Genomic DNA, 19,341 nt, shown 5'->3' on the forward strand with positions numbered 1-19,341 from the left:
TTGAAAATATTGCACACAGAGAAGTATCATATACACACAATATGAGCATTTATAGATTTATAAAGGAGATTTTCAAAGGCACAAATGGGATTAGACAACTAAATGCCTTTTCTGTCTTTGGAAATCTCCTTGTTGCTTAGCTTTGTTAAGAGTTGTTGAGCGACTGGTGTAGATGTAATACATAAGTATTGTAATAATTACAGCTCATTGAACAGTATTCATTGACCCAACACTTTGACAAACATAGGCCTCTTTTAGTTTATGAATGAATCACAAACTATTTCTGATTTATAGTTATATATTACATAAAAACAGCCATACTGGGTTAGACCAAAGGTCCATCTAGCCCAGTTTCCTGTCTTCCGACAGTAGCCAATGCCAAGTGCCCCAGAGGGAATGAACAGAACAGGTAATCATCAAATGATGCATCCCCTGTCGCCCATTCTTAGATTCTGGGAAATAGAGGCTAGGGATGCCATCCCTGCCCATCCTGACTAACAGCCATTGATGGACCTATCCTCCATGGACTTATCAAGTTCTTTTTGGAACCCTGTTATAGTCTTGGCCTTCACAACATCCTCTAGCAAAGAGTTCCACAGGTTGACTGTGCGTTGTGTGAAGAAATACTTCCTTTCGTTTGTTTTAAATCTGCTGCCTATTAATTTCATTTGGTGACCCCTAGTTCTTGTGTTATGAGGAGGAGTAAATAATGCATCCTTATTTACTTTCTCCACACCAGTCATGATTTTATAGACTTCTATCATATTCTCCCCTTTAGTTGTCTTTTTCAAGCTGGAAAGTCCCAATATTATTAATATTTGTAAGTATTTGCTCAATAGTTTGTGAGGATGATATATAGATTTTTTTTTGTGTAAATTGGGAACAGTTCATTTGCACTATTTATTAATGCTGCTTACTATGTCTGATTTAGTCTCGTGGTGTATTTTTTGTTCTCTAATTGGTTGACTGAAAATATTTAATGAGAGAATAAGGAATGATGAATAACACATTTCTGGTACAAATATGAGAAATATTCAAGCTGTTAATGAATATTAACAATTGTACAAATATTCACAAATAACTAAGACTAAGATTTAGTTATAGGTATTTTTAGTAAAAGTCATGGACAGGTCACAGGCCGTGAATTTTTGTTTATTGCCCATGACCTGTCTCTGGCTTTTACTATAAATAGCCATTGTTAAATATCTGTTCCTGGGCCCGACTGCTCTGGGGAGCCCCTGCTCCAGTGGTGGGGGCTGACTGCCCCCAGCAGCCCTCTGCTCTGAGGTCGCCGGGGATCATTCTCCCAACAGCCTCAGGGGCTTCCTCCAGGACTACTGCTGCTTGAGTGGGACACTTTCTGGGGCTGCTGTTCCATCTGTCCCCGGGACTACTGCTGCTTGGGCAGTCCCTAGGGCCATTCCCGGAACTGATGCTTGGGGACTCCCTGGGGCAGCTATTCCAGCAGCCCCCAGGATTGCTGCTGCTCAGGTGCTCCCTGGGGCCAGCTGCCCTGGGCCACTTGGGCAGTGGCCAGTGCAGCTGGTCCTGGGGTCCGTCTGAGTGGCTGGCATGGCTGGCCCTAGGGCTGCCCCAGGATCGCTGCTCAGGGGCTCTCTGGGGCTGCCCCTAGGATTGTAGCGGCTGGTGTGGCTGGCCCCGGGGCTGCTCCAGCAGTGGCTGGTGTGGCTTGCCCCTGGGCCACCGCAGGATTGCTGCTCAGGACCTCTCTGGGGCTGCCCCTGGGACTGTCTGCCACACCAGCTGCTGCAGCTGTGGAAGTCATGGAGGTCACAGAAAGTCATGGAATCCATGACTTACGCAACCTCTGTGACAGAATTGCTGCCTTGTATATAACTAATTTCATGACCACACAAATAAAATATATCCATCAATATAGATATATAGATAGTTCCATTACTTTGCCCAGCTTTGTTAACAGTAGTTTTTCTTTCTTTCTACTTCTGTGACTTGTAGTTGCTATTATACTGTAACCAGATTCAGACTGCATCAGCTCTGATCATTTTAATGAAACAGGAACTGCTTTAATATCTCATTCCATATCTAGCCATTGGCTTGAAAGAACTTTTATATTTCTCAAGAAGAAAATGTCAGTTCTTCGTAGGAACATGCCAAACCAAGAATCCCAGGAGGACATTAAGAGGGCCAAGATGACACAGTGCAATAATTTTTGTCTTCTTGTCTTTTGCCTGCATCTGCACTTTAAAAGTAACTTGTGAAAGGGAATTCAGTGATTTTGAAAGATACTTGATTTTTCTTCGACTTGATGATGACGCTGCCTTTGTCTTTGTGACATAAAGTTCTCAGAGCATCTTTAAAGTTAGAGTTTTAACACTTCCTTTTTTTCAGTCCTTTCATCAGGGCTTGGTAGGAATTGAAATAAGTCCAAACACCCTTACTTTCTGTATAAAAACTTTTTAGTTTTCAGAATAGCCTTTTTAAAGTGAATTAATTCTTAGAGCATCTTTAAGTTTACATAGCCATTCAAGAAGGTATTGTCTCTTCTTAACAGTCTTTGGAAAGGTTGCTCTTGTCTTTCAATTTGGTAAGGAGGTTGCCTAAGCATTGCCAGATAACTAACTAATTCGCCACTTAACATAAATATTCTATACTCAGATGGCTTCTTGTATTAGTATCCAGTCTAACAAGGTAATTGGATTCCATGTTGGTCCATGAAGAAACTTACCTTTTACATAGCAATGATATTAGGAAATTATTACACATCTAAACACAATGCTTCTAAAAATATTTGCAACATATATCTTGAAAGAAGTTGGTGCCATCTTCAAGCATTTAAGGAATAAACAAGGGATTACACTATTGAGGGGAAAAATGAATAAAATAGAAGTAACCAACAAATTCTGTAAAACCTTTTACAGTTATTCCAGTTTTACTTCAAGTTTGAAGGCTTTAGTCTGCTTATAAATAATTTTTTTAATAAGAACATTATTTAACACCTTTTGAATAGATTTAAACCAGCAATTTTTTTTCTTGTAAAGGGAAATGGGGGTGGGGCTGTAAGTTATATAGTTTAGTTTTATGACTCCTGATAAGGATCATCAGAGTTACCCTTCTTGATCTGGAACAAACACTTTTACACTTTTTTAAACTTGGGACTCTTGTAAACATAAATATGTTACAAAGGTTTTTTTTTTTCAAGGTAAGTTCATCTTTATACCTGCTGGTGTCTTATACAAGAGATGAATTCTATTCTTTGATAAAAACCCTTATAGTTTGTTTGCCTTTTGACTAAAATGATTCTTGGATTTATTGGCTGCCATATTTATCACTTGCAACTAGCAATTTCTATTAAATATGTTGTACAAGGCACAAATTGCAATAACCAATGCTTATATAAATTTTTCAAAACAGCATAAAAGAAAATAGCATAGAAACCTAAAGCAAAATAGAAGTTATAAAAAGTTTTCATTTAGAGTCTATATAAACATGTGGGTGTAATCTTTCCTAATACTTGGCCTGTCTCTAGGTGGAAGAAAGCAGAAACTGTCTGGAATTTCTCTATTTAGTGTGAACATCACATTTAATAAAATAATCAACCAGAAATATAAGTAAATGTTGTTATATTCTCCAAGCAGCATGGCCATACAAATAATTGTGAAGAATTCTCAAATTCAGTAAAGGTGCAGATGAGTTTTTAATGACCTAACATAAGAATATATTATAATAATTTATTGATAATTTTTACATCAATATTGAGGTTTCCCTCCTAAATATCACTATATCCTAAATGGTGGATATTTTATGAAGTTCCTTTCTGAGCAGAAATATGAATAATATTAATATCAAAGATTGATTTTCACCTACAATGAATTATTTAATACTACTTGTTATTGCATGCAAAAAGATTGAGTACAGCAAGTAGACAACTGACAGATTTCCCTGGAAATGCTTAAATATTGGATACTAGAATTGTTTTTATGAGCAAATGTATGGTCACAGCAGGTATTAGTTAAAATGACATGGAAAAATAATGTGAATGTTTTTTCCCCTCTTAGATCAGTGCATATACTTCTTATTTCAAACACAGTTCTAAGGAATTATGAAAATCTCAAGTGCCATGCCCGTTTTTGCTCTCATTTCTATGTAGGGTTTCATTCCTGTGATCAGTACGGTCCAGGGTTTAGCCTTTGAGAGAAGCGTTTGCTTCCGTAATTTATTTCTCTGTTTTCAATTTCACACTGTAAACTTCTTGAACACGCTTGTTTGGAATGAGAGCTCACTAATGATTTATTTCTTCAGACTGGATGATGGGTGGGAATAGATGAAGTGTGCTGTCTCTGTCAGGGCAGGGAATAGCCACTGGGAAGGGCTGGAGTGGAGTAGGGTGCGGGAATTAACAACAAAATCTGTCACATTGCTTTTAGAATAAGTATTCCAGCCACAGGAAAGAAAAAAGCATATTGTTCTGAGTGGAGAGGGACAGCAACCAATCAACTGAACTGGAACATAGTGAAGTTAGGAAGAGGCAAAAACAAATAATCATTTATGGCTACTTTGTGCCTTTGGTACAGGCCTTCAGTATGGTGCAGCCCTTCCCTAAGGAAAACACTATGAGCAGAAAGTCTCCTGCTTCTTCCCAATGCAAAGAAAGAATGTATGCCCTGTAACAACCTTTTTATAAAGTGCTGCCTACACTCCTTTATGGAGTAGAGGATGGACCTTTGGCTCTGTCTCCTCTATGCCCCTTCTCTTTACCCTTTTGGGATGTTGTTTTCCTTGGGGAGGGGGAATATGAAAGAAGCAATTCCTGTACTACCCCACAGAGCAGGAACTACACTTATGACCTTGCACACACATATAAGGTGCACAAACAGTATGGTCCTCAGGAAGTCAGGAGTTCTGGGTTCTATTTCTGGGTGAGTCATTTGTGTTCTCCATTGAAATACACTGGAACTGTGGATGCTCAGCACCTTTGAACATCTGCAAACCCACTAGTGTTCAGAAATGATAGTCTGTCTCCCCCCACCCAGATTAAAAATATAATACATTTCAATTTCTTTTTCTTGATATTCTGCTTTCTGAGTCTTTAAGGATCATGTTTTCAAGCTTTTTGTCTGTAGCCGTAAGGGCTAGAAATACTTTTTTTTTTTAAATGGAATCTGAAATTCTCTCATAATTACCTGATTCCAGGAACAGAGCCTTTAAGAAAACCAGCAATAAGTGCAAGACTTGTGATATTTGTAGGAGCCGGCAACTTTGCTTGTGCTATTTGTCTCAAATACATAACCTCAAAATGGAGGCAATCAAAGTTAGTAGGTACTGTTGAAAATTTGCTCCTAAGTCACTTGCTCAAGGCCATGAAGCAAGTTTGTGACAGAGGCAAGAATTGAACGCCTATCTCCTGAGCAGATCTGTGGGGAATTTTGTTATTCAATTTCTGATATTTTAAAATTTACCACCAACTGGAAATTCTATAATTTTTTTGTATTCACCGTTATGGAGTCACACAATTGACAGTTAGTGAGGGGTCTGTGGATTCATGATCCAAATGAAAGGAAATGTTGTTTTCCTCCAACAGTGATTTGAATTTCAATACATGAGTTGATAAACAGATGAAAATTAGACACACAAAAAAATCCCTTTTCTTTTGAAAGAAGTTAACCACGGGCTGTTCTGTGTATCGCTAATGGGTTTGTGTTCAATTTGATGATTGAATTGGAAATTGAATTGAATTGAGACTATTTACAAAATGTGAAGTAAACAAGAACAATTCCAGAATAATAAAGACCAGCAACATTTAGAAGAAAAATAAATAAATAAATAAATAAAGCAACTTACAATAAAAGACCTTGGAGTGAAACAAATAAAATGAAGTAAAAGTACTGAAGGAAAATATTGGAATTTCATTTATTCAAATAAGTTTCATGTCTTTTGTTCTAGTCAGATAAACAGAAGTTTTCATTAGATGGAGAATTTTTTGTTTGTAATGCTTGTCTGAAACTTTATTTAAACTTGTATAAATGCAAAAAAAATGCATATAGTAAGATTGCGTAGTGAAATGCTTAGATCAGGAAATTTGAAAGCTATTTGAATGCACAAAGAGGGGTGAAAGCGCCATGGATAGTAGAGGGAAGGAATTCAGTGAATAAGTATGTGGAGGAGATTGAGGAGATTGTGGAGGTGATGTTGAGAGTAGCAGAGTAATCATGGACCTTGATGGACTGGAGATCAGATAGGTTAGGTGGAGAGTGCAAGTGAGCAGTGTTGGAAGGGAGGAGGGGTGATCAGAGAGGAAGCTTAGTAAGGGGAAGATCAGAGAAGTAGTATTGATTTGAGAAGAAGTGATCAAGTGAATGGCCATGTTAGTAGAGTGACCAGATGTCCCGATTTTATAGGGACAGTCCCAATTTTTGGGTCTTTTGCTTACATAGGCTCCTATTACCCCCCACCCCCTCTCCTGATTTTTCACATTTGCTGTCTGGTCACCCTACATGTTAGTGAGTGGGAGAGTGGATCCAAGATACAGGATCACACAAGTAAGTGAGGCTGAGGAAGCAGTTGGCTAAGGGGATGGATAAGACATCAGTGTGGAAGCTTAAATTGCCAAAGATGAAGGTGGAAATTGTGAGGGAAAGGAAGAGGGAGAGCCAGGAGCAAAAATGGGAGAGGGAGTGAAAGGGATGTGGAAGGAGTGTAGCAGGATTGTAGATGACAACAGCATAAAGGGAGGTAAGAGAGAAGAGTTGGATGGATTGTTGTGAGGAGAGGTGTGAAGGGCGAGACTGGAAACATCAGGAGTAGGAGAAGCCCTCTCTATTCACCCTGCTCAGAGTGATGACTCAGGATGGGCTGTGAGTGAGGAGGAGAGGTTGCTGAGAGAGACACATGCTTCAAATGCCATGTCAGAGGAGATGATTCAAATTAAACTGAGTATCAGTAGAAGGAGAGGGTGAGAAATGAAAAGAAACAGAGTGAGCAGGAGAATGGGTAGGCAGGGGCGCGAGTTTTGATGGGAAGGGGACAAAGATATAGAAGTGGTGATGGTGAAGGGTGCAGGAGGTTGAATCTTGGTACTGTTTACTCCTGGACCCTGATTGCTCCTGGAGTCTTGGGTGACATGGTGGCCTGGGGTGCCTTTTTACATCTTTTCTTGGCACAATGATTGTGACTTGGATGTGGATTTTGCCTCAGTAATCCAAGCCTTCTCATCCTGTAATGTGCTGTACATGGGGCTCTCTTTGAAGATCTGTCCAAAGCTGGTGCAGAATGCGGTGGCATGTTTTTGCTTTATATGCTTGTTAGTGTGTCATATCAGAGTTCCAACCTGTGCATCGATGCCATATTTATTGCTTTCTTCATTATCTAGAAGGAAATTAATGACCAACTAGGCGGATGAACCTTTCATAACATAATCAGGCATAAGGAAATCTGAGGAGTCTAGGTAATGCCAGGGTTGCCTCCCCACCACCTTCACATGAAGGGACATATTTACCAATGTTGTCAATTTGAGAGTGAATTTTAGATCAAAACTGGCACTCTGTCTTTCCTTATGGAATATTTAGTGATTTTAGCCAATAACTTACTCCACATTTGATTTCACTAGGCATAAATGGGGCATGAGTCCAACTCCCAGGCTGAACTCTGAAGTTCCTTCAATGCATGCAAAACCTCAATGAATGAAACTGGCTGAAAGTCAGGCAGGGAAGAAATTTGTGTTTGATTATTCTAGGCACTTCTCTTTCTCATTGGACTTTGATCAATCTTGTCTGAATTTGAATCATTTTTTAAATCAGAAAACTGCTCAATTAGAAATATTTAACTATATGCTTCTAGGTGACAGACAGCCTCGATTTGTCAAGCTGTCTACCGCCTTGTACAGTTCTATCTAGACATTGTGGGCACTCCCATAAAGGGATAGTACTCTTAGCCTCCACGATAGCCACAACATACAATTTAAAATAATCTTTATGCAGCAATTACTATATTATCTATGTTAAAAAATGCAATCCTTCAGCTATAATTAACTCACACAGATCCATTTCTGTTATCTAGGCTCACAATGGTATTAACATTGTTATTTCTGCACAATAGCAAGAGCAAATTAAGGCAGAAAAATAAGAATGCTATGACCACTGACTGACTGACACCTTCTTAGATTTGGTAATCATAAAATGCTCATATAAAATGGAACACACAGAATAGAAATGTGTGAGACCTGTTGCTATTTATGATTGGTATTAGTAACCTAGCATGAAGCTAGCTAGCTACAGTCTGATTATAGGCAAAGTGGGATTTTTTTTTTTAAAGTGTGGATATTGGCGGAGCTTAACCTGAACTTAAAGAATGATAAACTGTAAAAACAAAAACATATTTTCTACCATAAAATTAATGCTGAGTGGATCTGGATGTGATTCAACAGTAATTGTGAGGATGTGGCTAGTCTAGATAAGTCATTGACAGTGTCTGTATGTGTGAATGTGGGGTGAGTGGTGGAAGGAAGGGAGAGAAGAAAAGTTTTGCTTTGGATCAATCCCAACTTGTACCAATAATTTTTCTTCTCGCCCAGAGGGCCAAATGTAGAGGTGATTTAAATAGTGGTATGAGTTACAACTTGGTAAATTGGCATAATTAGATATAAATTGGTGTATCTTTGGTATGAATGGCCTGATTGTGTCTCTCATTTACACCAGTGTATACCAATAGTACCAGTAACTCCACTGAAGTCAATAGAGAGTGCAGGTGCTCAGCTATCTGAACATCAAGCCACTTTAAGTCCCTGCATATGGAATTAGTGGTAAAATTTTTAAAGTGCTAAGCATTGGTCTAACTCTGCTCCCATTGAAGTTAATGGGGATTTGACCATTGAATTCAGTGGGAGCAGCTTTAGGATGAGCATTACCTAATTTTAGGGACCCAAATTTGAAAATGCTGGTTTAAACTCTTCCTGCCTCAGGTTACTCATTTTGAAAATGAGGATAAGATGATCTATAATGGCTGTTGTAACATTTAATTAATTAATCAATGGCTATAAGGTGCAATGAGGTCCATAGATCAAATACTTTATCTATGAAAGGCACACCAGGATTCAAGGGTTTTCCCTTGGATTATGTAGTGAAAACACCCATTTTCTTAATTAAAACAACAACAAAAAAAACCCTTTGTGACTAAATTCTAATTTGAATTGGTCTGTCTTCAACTTTCCAGCCTTTGGTTCTTGTTATACCTTTCTCCACTAGATTAAAGAAACTTTAGTACCTGATATTTTCTCCTCATGAAGGTACTTATAAATTGAGAGGTTACTTGATTACAATCTTCTTTCTGATAAGCTAAAGAGATCGAACTCTTTAAGTCTCTCACTCTAAAGCATTTTCTCCAGCGCTTGAATAACTTTTGTGGCTCTTTCTATAGCTTCTCCAATTTTTCAACAGCCTTTAAAAATGCAGACACTAGTCCCATATGCACTTTTCCAGTGCTGGCCTCACTACTGCTATATACAGAGATAAAATCACTACCCTACTGCTACTCGCTCCTCCCCTATTGATTTATCCAAGGATCACATTAGCTCTTTTGGCTACTAGCTCATGTTCAGTTGCTTGTCCACTATGACCCCATTCTGACTCCTGTTTCCAGCATACAGTTCCCCATCCTGGAGGTATGGCCTACCTTCCTTGTTCCTAGATGGATAATTTTGCATTTGGCTATATTAAAACATATTGTGATTGAATGGGCCCAGGTTACCAAGGGATCTATATCGTGTAGTGTGACTGCCCTGTGCTCATCAATATTTACCACTTTGGCAATCTGTGTGTTATCTGCAGATTTTTTTCAGCTGTGATTTTAAATTTATTTCCAGATCATTGGTGAAAACGTTGAATAGCATCAGGTCTAGTACAGATCCCTGTGGAACCACGCTAGAATTTATAATAATAATAATAATAATAATATATTAACTAGCTATGTTGAGAACTACTTTCTGAGATCTGTAAGTTAGCCAGTTCTTAATTTGATTAAATCATTCTGATAATAATGTATTGAGCTAATTTTTTTATCTTAATGTTGTGTGATACTAAGTTAAATGTCTCACGAAAGTCTATTTTTTCTATACAGTTACCTTTAGCAACTAAGTTTGTAATCTCATCAAAGAATGTTTGAGAACACCTATTTTCCATAAAACTGCGTAGCATTAATTGTATTCTATCCTTTAATTTTTTATCAGTTAAATTCTGTGTCAGCTTGTTTGCCCTTTTGAATAATGGCACACCATTAGCTCTCTTTCACTCTTCTGGAATTTCCCTGGTATTCCAAGATCTATTTAAAATTAAATATCAGTGGGCCAGAGATCTCCTTTAGGACTTTTGGGTGCAAGTTATCCATACTTGCAGATTTAAAAAAGTGTTTATCCCTAGTAGATGTTGTCTAACATTTCCCCCAATTATTAATGGACTAGAAAGTACTCCATTAGCCTTACATTATGCTGCTTTTCAAATGCAGAACAGAAACATTTGAACATTTGTGCCTCTTCTGCATCATTATTAACAATTTTACTATTTCCATCTGCCAATGAGTCTATACCATTACTATGACTTTTTAAACGCCATCTGATTTTTCCTTAGCCCTGCAGCACATGGATAGTTTCCTGATGTCTTTAGCGTCCCTTATCAATCTTCTGCACTTCATAGCAATCAATATAAATGAGAAGTTATCTATTTCCCCCTTTTTCATTTGTTATATATTGCTTTTTTATTTCTGATTGCTGCCTTCACTTTGCCACTGAACCAATGGGCCTTTTAGATAAAGATATCATTGTTCTTGATATGGCCATTTGATAAACTCTTCTCAGGCTCCTAATTTTCATTCACATTTGTCTGTCTAATTTTTTTCTCCCAATCCATCTTTTTGCTTAAAATTTCCTCAGCTTTGGTTAATAATCTCTGCTGGAACTACTCAAAGTAAACAGGAAAACCACATGTTTTGGATAATTTTTGCCTGAGTGAAAAAATTCTGGGATAATATAATTATAATAAGATCATAACTATATTCTAACTTTCAGCTCTGTGCAATTTGGAAGACTTTTCAGTATTAATTATTCATTATGCACACATGAATGGATTTCTTTAAGTTAGATGGTGGCAAAAATATGTATATTTCTGGACTCTGGAAAGATAAGAGCCCCAACAGAAATCAAATATATCTCAAAACAAACCATAATTACATTTTATGTAGAAGTAACACATAGTAGATATGACACGAAATAAAAGATTTCACTGAAACAGTGGAAGCAATGAAGTTAGATTAAGAGAAAAGGTTATATATAGAAATACAATAGATGCATTCCCCATTACTTGAGATGTACATGTTGGTTATCAAAACACATAACGGGAAAACTATTTTGGGGGGGTGGGGGGAAGAAGGTGAGGTTAATATTACTGTTTTTTTTCATTTTTACTTTTAATGTTGGTGTTAAAATTTCAGCAAAATATAATTGGCACCTGCATTTCTTGCAAACCCGCCCCTCCCTCCCAAAAAAACCCAAAAAACCCACACACACTTCTGAATCCATATGGGTCCTCTGTCTTATGTCCCTAGGAACCCTGGTGAGTAATGTTGGTATCTTACGCAAGTGTATGGTGTACATTTCCCCAGGAATCTCCTACAAATATTTTTGCCATTTAACTTTAGAAGATTTTGAGTCCTCCCTTTAAACTGTATTCAAACCTTGAATTTCAGAGCTAGCTGTTGCTAGTTTTCAGTGAGAAGTCATCTCCACTGAAAAAGGGACCTTTTTGTGCTTAGAAATAAATAAATAAATTGTGAAAGATTGTGTCTTTTAATAAAATGGACCCATGCTATATGAAAAAATTCAAATGTGGAGTAAGTTTCTTTCTTTGTAAGTAATTTCTACTCATCTATTGCCTGGGAGCTCTGAGTGACCTGAATTCTTTCCAAGTAGTTTAGCACATCTCTCATTCTCATGGAGAATTCTGTACTTTCAATTTAGAGCCTTTTTAAGGAAATGAATTAACTAGTTCCAGCTTTGTTAAAAGTCTACATATCAAAAGTAGTATTGCACGTGCCACACAGAAAAGCAAAGATCAGAGACTGAAAGCGCAGCGGTAAACTAGCTTTGCTCTTGCCTACGTATGATTTGAGATTGACATAAAAGAACATGTCTTTTCTTTCTAAGTTTCTTGTCCCTCTTTGTCAGCACTTAATCGTAACTTAAAGCTTCACAATAAAATTGCCATATGCAGAAAGCAGAGATGAACAGCCATAGCAAATACAAGAACAATGTTAGAGGTTGTGACCTTATCTGCTTTTTTATAGATTTGTTAGTATGATTTATTGAACTTGATTTTTTTACTCATTTTCTCCTTATATCCAGCCTCTTTCCTTTGTGCAGCATAAAGTTGCTAGAATGCTACCACTGCTATTTCCATTACCTACTGAATGCTTTGTTCTGAGATGAAAGTGTTGACTCTGAATGCCTCAGTTGCTTAAGTATCAAAGAGAAGCCTGTGATGCCAACCTAGTTATGCAGAAGAAAACATCTATTTCAACCTAATTTTACACTTCTATCAGGGCAGGGCTAATCTTTATGGAAATTAAAATTGTTCTCATGCTTTAAAGCATCAATGCTAGTGAGATGAAAAAAAATTCAAATGAAAAAAGAAATACTAACATCCAAGTTTGATATTTTTTCAAATTTAGAAATCGATTCAATGTTTACCATTCTTTATAAAAATCATCTTAAAAGCAGATATCAAATAACAGACTATGCAATAATACTGTCTGTGGCAATGGGTTTTCAACTTACAGTATAGTAAAGAGCGAGAGGGAACAAACACACAATTCCTACATCATCCTTTCCCATGAACAAATATGCTTAATGGTGGCACTATTTGAATGCAAAAATATGGTCCTATAATACAGTCCACTGCCGCAATCTGTAGGAGATGAGAGTGCAATAAAAAAGACAGTCAGGAATGCCCAGAAATGAATGCCAAATTTTACTGTAGCAACAAATCAGCATCAGAAGCTTTAAATGAATTGTTTTACATAACTCATGTTAAAATGGGCATTATGCTGCATGCTAACTTCCAGAAATTTAGGGCTTGATCATGCTGAGGGCTCAGCAAAGCATGTAAGCAGCTGCTTAACTACTCAGTTTAAGTAATTCCCTGGTTCAGGGGCATAATGCTCAGCTAATAGCAGAATTGAGCCCTTAATATTCAATAGTTTTATTTTTAGATTCCATAAAATTAATCATCCCTGGTGCAACTCCATATTTTTCAGATGCTCTTTGTCTTACTGGTGGAAGGACTATCTATGTCTTTGTGCTGTAATATTATCGAGGCCCAGGGAATTGCAAGCTTGCCACTTTGCTTTGGTGGGGATGTTAAGTTTACTCCATGACCTTGTTGTAACCACTATAATGCCAACACATGCTGGGCTCTCTGCCTCCTGAAGTACGCTGAGTACTCTCTTATACCTGTGATTTTGTTTGGAGTTGTGGGTATTAAGCATGTTGCACGATCAGGCGCTTCATAGTGCTCTATGCCAAAACAAGATCACCCAGTGTCGATATCCCAGTTTATAACAGATGTAATATTCCTGCTACAGGGCCTCAAAGTGGTCTAAGATAAAAAGGACTGTCTGGATATGTGGACTCTCTACTCAGACCCTATGCCATCAGCACTCCCAGCTATCTCCGTGACACCAGATTTCCTGAGGAAACTACAATGCATTGGGGACCTTACAGAAAACACCATCTAGCCACCATGGATGTAGAGGCTCTCTGCACGAACATCCCACACACAGATGGAATACAAGCTGTCAGAAACAGTATTCCTGATGATGCCACAGCACAACTGGCTGCTGAGCTCTGTGCCTTTATCCTCATACACAACTATTTCAAATTTGATGACAATATATATCTCCACATCAGTGGCACCGGTATGGGTACCCGCATGGCCCCACAATATGCCAATATTTTTATGGCCGACCTGGAACAACGCTTCCTCGGCTCTCGTCCACTCATGCCCCTTCTCTACCTACGCTACATTGATGACATCTTCATCATCGGGACCCATGGGAAGGAGACTCTGGAAAAATTCCATCACGATTTCAACAGCTTCCACCCCACCATCAGCCTCAGCCTGGACCAATCTATATGGGAGGTCCATTTCCTAGACACCACGGTGCAAATAAGTGATGGTCACATTAACACCACCCTATACCGAAAACCTACCGACTGCTATGCCTACCTCCATGCCTCCAGCTTCCATCCCGGGCACATCACATGATCCATTGTCTACAGCCAAGCACTGAGGTACAATCGCATCCGCTCTAACCCCGGGTATTGTAGTTTTGAGAATGCTTGGTGGAGATTTTGTACAAGCATTCTCAAAACTACAATACCCGCACAAGGAAATAAGGAAACAGATCAACAGAGCCAGACGTGTACCCAGAAGCCTCCTACTGCAAGACAAACCCAAGAAAGAAACCAACAGGACTCCACTGGCCATCACATACAGTCCCCAGCTAAAACCTCTCCAACGCATCATCAGGGATCTACAACCCATCCTGGACAATGATCCCACACTTTCACAGGCCTTGGGTGGCAGGCCAGTCCTTGCCCACAGGCAACCTGCCAACCTGAAACATATTCTCACCAGCAACTGCACACCGCACCATAGTAACTCTAGCTCAGGAACCAATCCATGCAACAAACCTCGATGCCAACTCTGCCCACGTATCTACACCAGCGACACCATCACAGGACTTAACCAGATCAGCCATACCATCACCGGTTCATTCACCTGCACATCCACCAATGTAATATATGCCATTATATGCCAGCAATGCCCCTCTGCTATGTACATCGGCCAAACTGGACAATCGCTACGGAAAAGGATAAACGGACACAAATCAGATATTAGGAATGGCAATATTCAAAAACCTGTAGGAGAACACTTCAACCTCCCTGGCCACACTATAGCAGACCTTAAGGTGGCCATCCTGCAGCAAAAAAACTTCAGAACCAGACTTCAAAGAGAAACTGCTGAACTTCAGTTCATCTGCAAATTTGACACCATCAGCTCAGAATTAAACAAAGACTGTGAATGGCTTGCCAACTACAAAACAAGTTTCTCCTCCCTTGGTTTTACACCTCTACTGCTAGAACAGGGCCTCATCCTCCCTGACTGAACTAACCTCATTATCTCTAGCTTGCCTGCATATGTATACCTGCCCCTGGAAATTTCCACTACATGCATCTGACGAAGTGGGTATTCACCCACGAAAGCTCATGCTCCAAAACGTCTGTTAGTCTATAAGGTGCCACAGGATTCTTTGCTGCTTTTAAAGATAAAAAGGAGCACTCATGAACACACTGTTTCTCTAGCAGTTACCTTTCAATATCTATTTATCTTAGGTCCTTGTATACTTCCCATTATTACAGAATCTGAAAATCCCAGAATTATCAATGTATTTATTCTCACAACACCCCTGTGAGATAGAGAAGGGCCACCATTCCCATTTTACAGATGGAGAACTGAGGCCCAGGGACACTAAATGACTTGCTCAAGGTCAGGCAGGAAGTTTGTGGCAGAGCAGGGAACTGAATCCACTCTCCTGAGCCACAAACTAGCACTCTAATAACCTTAATCATCCTTTCTTTTTCAGAATAGTTACCTCCTTTGTCAGGGCCACCCAGAGGATTCAGGGTGCCTGGAGCAAAGCAATTTCAGGGGCCTCTTCCATAAAAAAGAGTTGCAATACTATAGAATACTATATTCTCCCCTACAGAGCCCGAGGCCTGGGGCAAATTGCCCCATTTGCCCCTCCCCACCGGCGGCCCTGTCCTTTGTGTCAGATTTGAGAGGATTTGTATCAGAACCAACTTGCACACGCAAGGTGGCACTTTCCACTGCTCTAATAAATCACAGCACTTAGTTACTGTGCTGTTAGTAGTTATGTTAGATTACAGAACAATCTTATAGAATTTAATTAATAGGGATGAAACCTGTAGAAATTACACTCAAAATCTATAGAATGTAATGGAGAATTGATGCCCTTTTTCTAGGGATTTTGAACCACCCAATGGAGCACAACAAGGGATTTTTAAAATTAAATTCTGTAGGACAGTCAATTTCTGAGTGTGGGGCTTTTCCATAACCACCAGGATTGGTACTAGAATACAGTCAAAGATCAGAGTGGAGGAGAAAGTAGGAATGTGGGACTCAGTACACAGTCTTTGAGAGTAGTCCCTTTGAAATAAATAGGAATTCATCCTACTTAGGGGAGAATGGCATCCTAAACTACAGGGTGAATAAATTCTCCATGTGTACTGGTCAAGAAAAAATTATTGACTATAGAGACAGTCAGAGCTCCTACCCTTCTGCACAGCTAGGCATAAAGATGCACAATGGAGAGCCATGTTAATCTTTTGTTGAGTTTGACAGATATGCACAGGAAACAAAGCAATAGAAGATTTCAGTGTTGGGAACAAGAAAATTACTTGGGAATTTACAGAATGGGCTTCAGATTGGGAGGCCAATTATTCTGTATCTTTTTCGGAGATGGAAATATCAATGTTTTATTACAGTGATTCTTATCAGTGACAATGAGTCTGAGAAGATCAGATGATTGCTATATTAGTGTGCGTCAGGGATCATGGAGGCCTTGTAAAGTATTATAGGCTAAATTGAGAAAAGGTTTTTAATTTAAAAAAAAAAAGTTTACGTGACCCTTTACGTAAACATATTTCCAATAACATGAGTTAATATGGAAAAAAATTGCAAAGAGACTGGATCATGTTGTGATCTCTGTTACATTGGTGTACGTCCACTGAAGTTAGTACAGTCATTTTGGTTTTACACTGGAGTAACTAACATCAGAAGGTGACCCTATGTGAATCCAGCCTTGTGAATAGAAACTCAAAACTAATCCTATATGCATCAGTTATAGTTCCACTGCATTTCTTCAAAAACAAGAGGTTTTATGATAATTTGACATGAATGTTTTAATGTAATTCTATAGAGGAAGCATAGAGACACAACAAAACATAATTAACATTGTATATGGTTTGCATTTCCTTCTGGTTGTGTCTGGAAGTGGGGCCAGAGTCATACTTAATGAAATAGACATATACAGCTCAGAAGATTTGCACTCATTCTCTTTTGAACATATAAAATATAAAACAGTATGTTTAACAGTCCCTTCCCATGTGGTTGTGGGCAAGTCTACTTTCTTTTCAACAAGTCAGTGGAAACTGAAATAAGTTGAAGTGTGCCACACTATAAAATATATATGGCCATTTATTGATGGAAGTCTCTGTGCTCTACTCAGTCATGAAGATAACAGAAATGCTTCATAGTATAACCTGAAGATTTCTTCTGATCTTTTCCCGTTTTGAAATTGCTCACCTTCTGGTGTAGGTGTTCATTTATCTTTCCCATTCCTTTGTTAGTTATATACTCCTCAATGCTATGTACAAAAAAGAACCTTTTATGTGTATAATGGAGAGGTCTGACAATTTCATATATACTGAGATCTTACCGTGGGGAAATGATTTAGTACAATGGCTTTTTTGTTATTAGAACCAAAATTGAAAATATACTTTTGCTTTACCTTGCAGCTAGTGCCATGAAGAGAATTCTTCTGAAAATGTCAAAAAAATTTCAGTCAGCACTACGTTCTCTTTTATTTTATTTTTGTCCTGGGTTAAAGAATTATTTTATTTTACAACATTTTTAAGATGAGCTGCATTTGTTTCTATAAATACATTTCACAAGATTGTTAAGGTAATTAGAGTTAATGGGTGCAAGAAATTAGGTGGTGGGTAAATGCGTTGTCCTAAACTCTGTTCAGGTGCGAATTTAGAAACATGCACAATGGTCCTGATCCTGTAATCAGATCTGTGTGTATGTCTGTGCAAAGCCACATTGACTTCACTGAGACTCTGTGCAGATGTAAGAGGCCACCTGCACAGGCTGCATTGAAGGGTATGGAACTAAAAGCTAAATTTTCCCAGAAGTACTTTCACAAACTCAATGAGGCTTGTGGGCATGTGCAGGCAGAATGAAAAGTAGGCTTCTCAAAAATGTGTCCAAGGTCTCGGTGCAGAGACTAGGGCTCTGCGTAGCACCCCTGTGTTGAAAAGGTGCTTCCCTGTGCCAGTCCACTTCAGTACCTGCTGTGTCTGCACTTCTGGGACCTTTGCCAAAGTCCAGGAAGATCCACAATCTTTTGAAAACTTGGCCCTAATCTCATACATCATTAGGCTAAAGTCACACACCAAGCCCTCACTTTAATGACTGTTCAGGGTAAGTTGGCTAAAGGAATAATAAGAAAGAGGGAGAGAAATGGACCAATTTTAGCAACTAAGGCTATGGGCTAGGGGTGTGATTTCCCTTGCTTGTGTATACATACCCCTGCTAGCTCTCATTGAGCTTGTGTATGTATTAATAGCAGCATAGCCATGGTAGCATGGGTAGTGGCAGTGGAGGCATGGCTTAGCTGTGGTAAGTATGTACCCACTTAAGAGCTATTACTGGCTATAAAAAGTGACATCTACCAAAAGAGAATGGATTGTTGGTGTTGAAGATGTGAGAAATGGAAAGATTTATGGGCACTCTTTATCTTCTAGGAAAAGGTTTTACTTCTAGATGGACCCTTTGGGATGCTGGTATATCAGGACATTTGGATCAATCAAAAATTAATGTTTTTATATATGATATTAAGTTCCCACTCAGTTCGTTTTGATATGAGACATATATCATGTCTTTATTTCACTTGAATTATTTAACAAAGTAAGATTTTGAAACAACACCAAAAACAGCACCCTTCAAGTCATTTTGGAACATTACTTGCACTTATCGATACTTAACTAGGCAGTATCAGAACAACAACAGACTCTATATTTTCATTATTTGTATCATTGTAGCTCATAGAGGCCACAACCCGAGCTCAGGGTTCTAGTGTGCCAAGTTCATTGTACATTCACATACCAAAAAGATAGCCCCTGTCCCATTGAATTGGCAATCTGAGGCCCTGGTCTTGCAACTGTGCTCCTGTGTTGAGCCTTAGTGACATCTGTGGGGTTTTGCATGGGTGCAGTAGTCCACCCCAGGCTAACTCCTACAGGATAAAAGGCTAATTATAAGATGAGCGACAACAGGTGGAGGTAACAAATAGCTGGGAGAACAATGGTAGCAATGGAACAATTAAGGTTAGTGAAATAAGTAGCAGACACAGTGTACCATTTCCCTAGCCCTTGTCAAGTGTTTTGTAACAAATATGAGTTTTAAAGTGATTCTCCTTTTTTGCCCCCACCACCCCTATAAAGCTGAGCAGAAG

General features: G+C 38.7%; 1 protein-coding gene across 1 annotated transcript in view; it reads right to left on the reverse strand.

Moving 5' to 3' along the window:
- LOC127053499 (zinc finger and SCAN domain-containing protein 20-like) overlaps positions 1–14,990 on the reverse strand; it is a 449,526-nt gene extending 434,536 nt beyond the window's left edge. Inside the window, exon 1 of the mRNA XM_050958330.1 lies at positions 14,942–14,990. The gene's annotated coding sequence lies outside the window, so the exon portion shown is untranslated. The remainder of the gene's footprint in view (positions 1–14,941) is intronic.
- Between the last annotated feature and the right edge of the window lie 4,351 nt (positions 14,991–19,341).

Source organism: Gopherus flavomarginatus, chromosome 6 (assembly GCF_025201925.1).
Source record: "Gopherus flavomarginatus isolate rGopFla2 chromosome 6, rGopFla2.mat.asm, whole genome shotgun sequence".
NCBI classification, from domain to species: domain Eukaryota; kingdom Metazoa; phylum Chordata; order Testudines; family Testudinidae; genus Gopherus; species Gopherus flavomarginatus.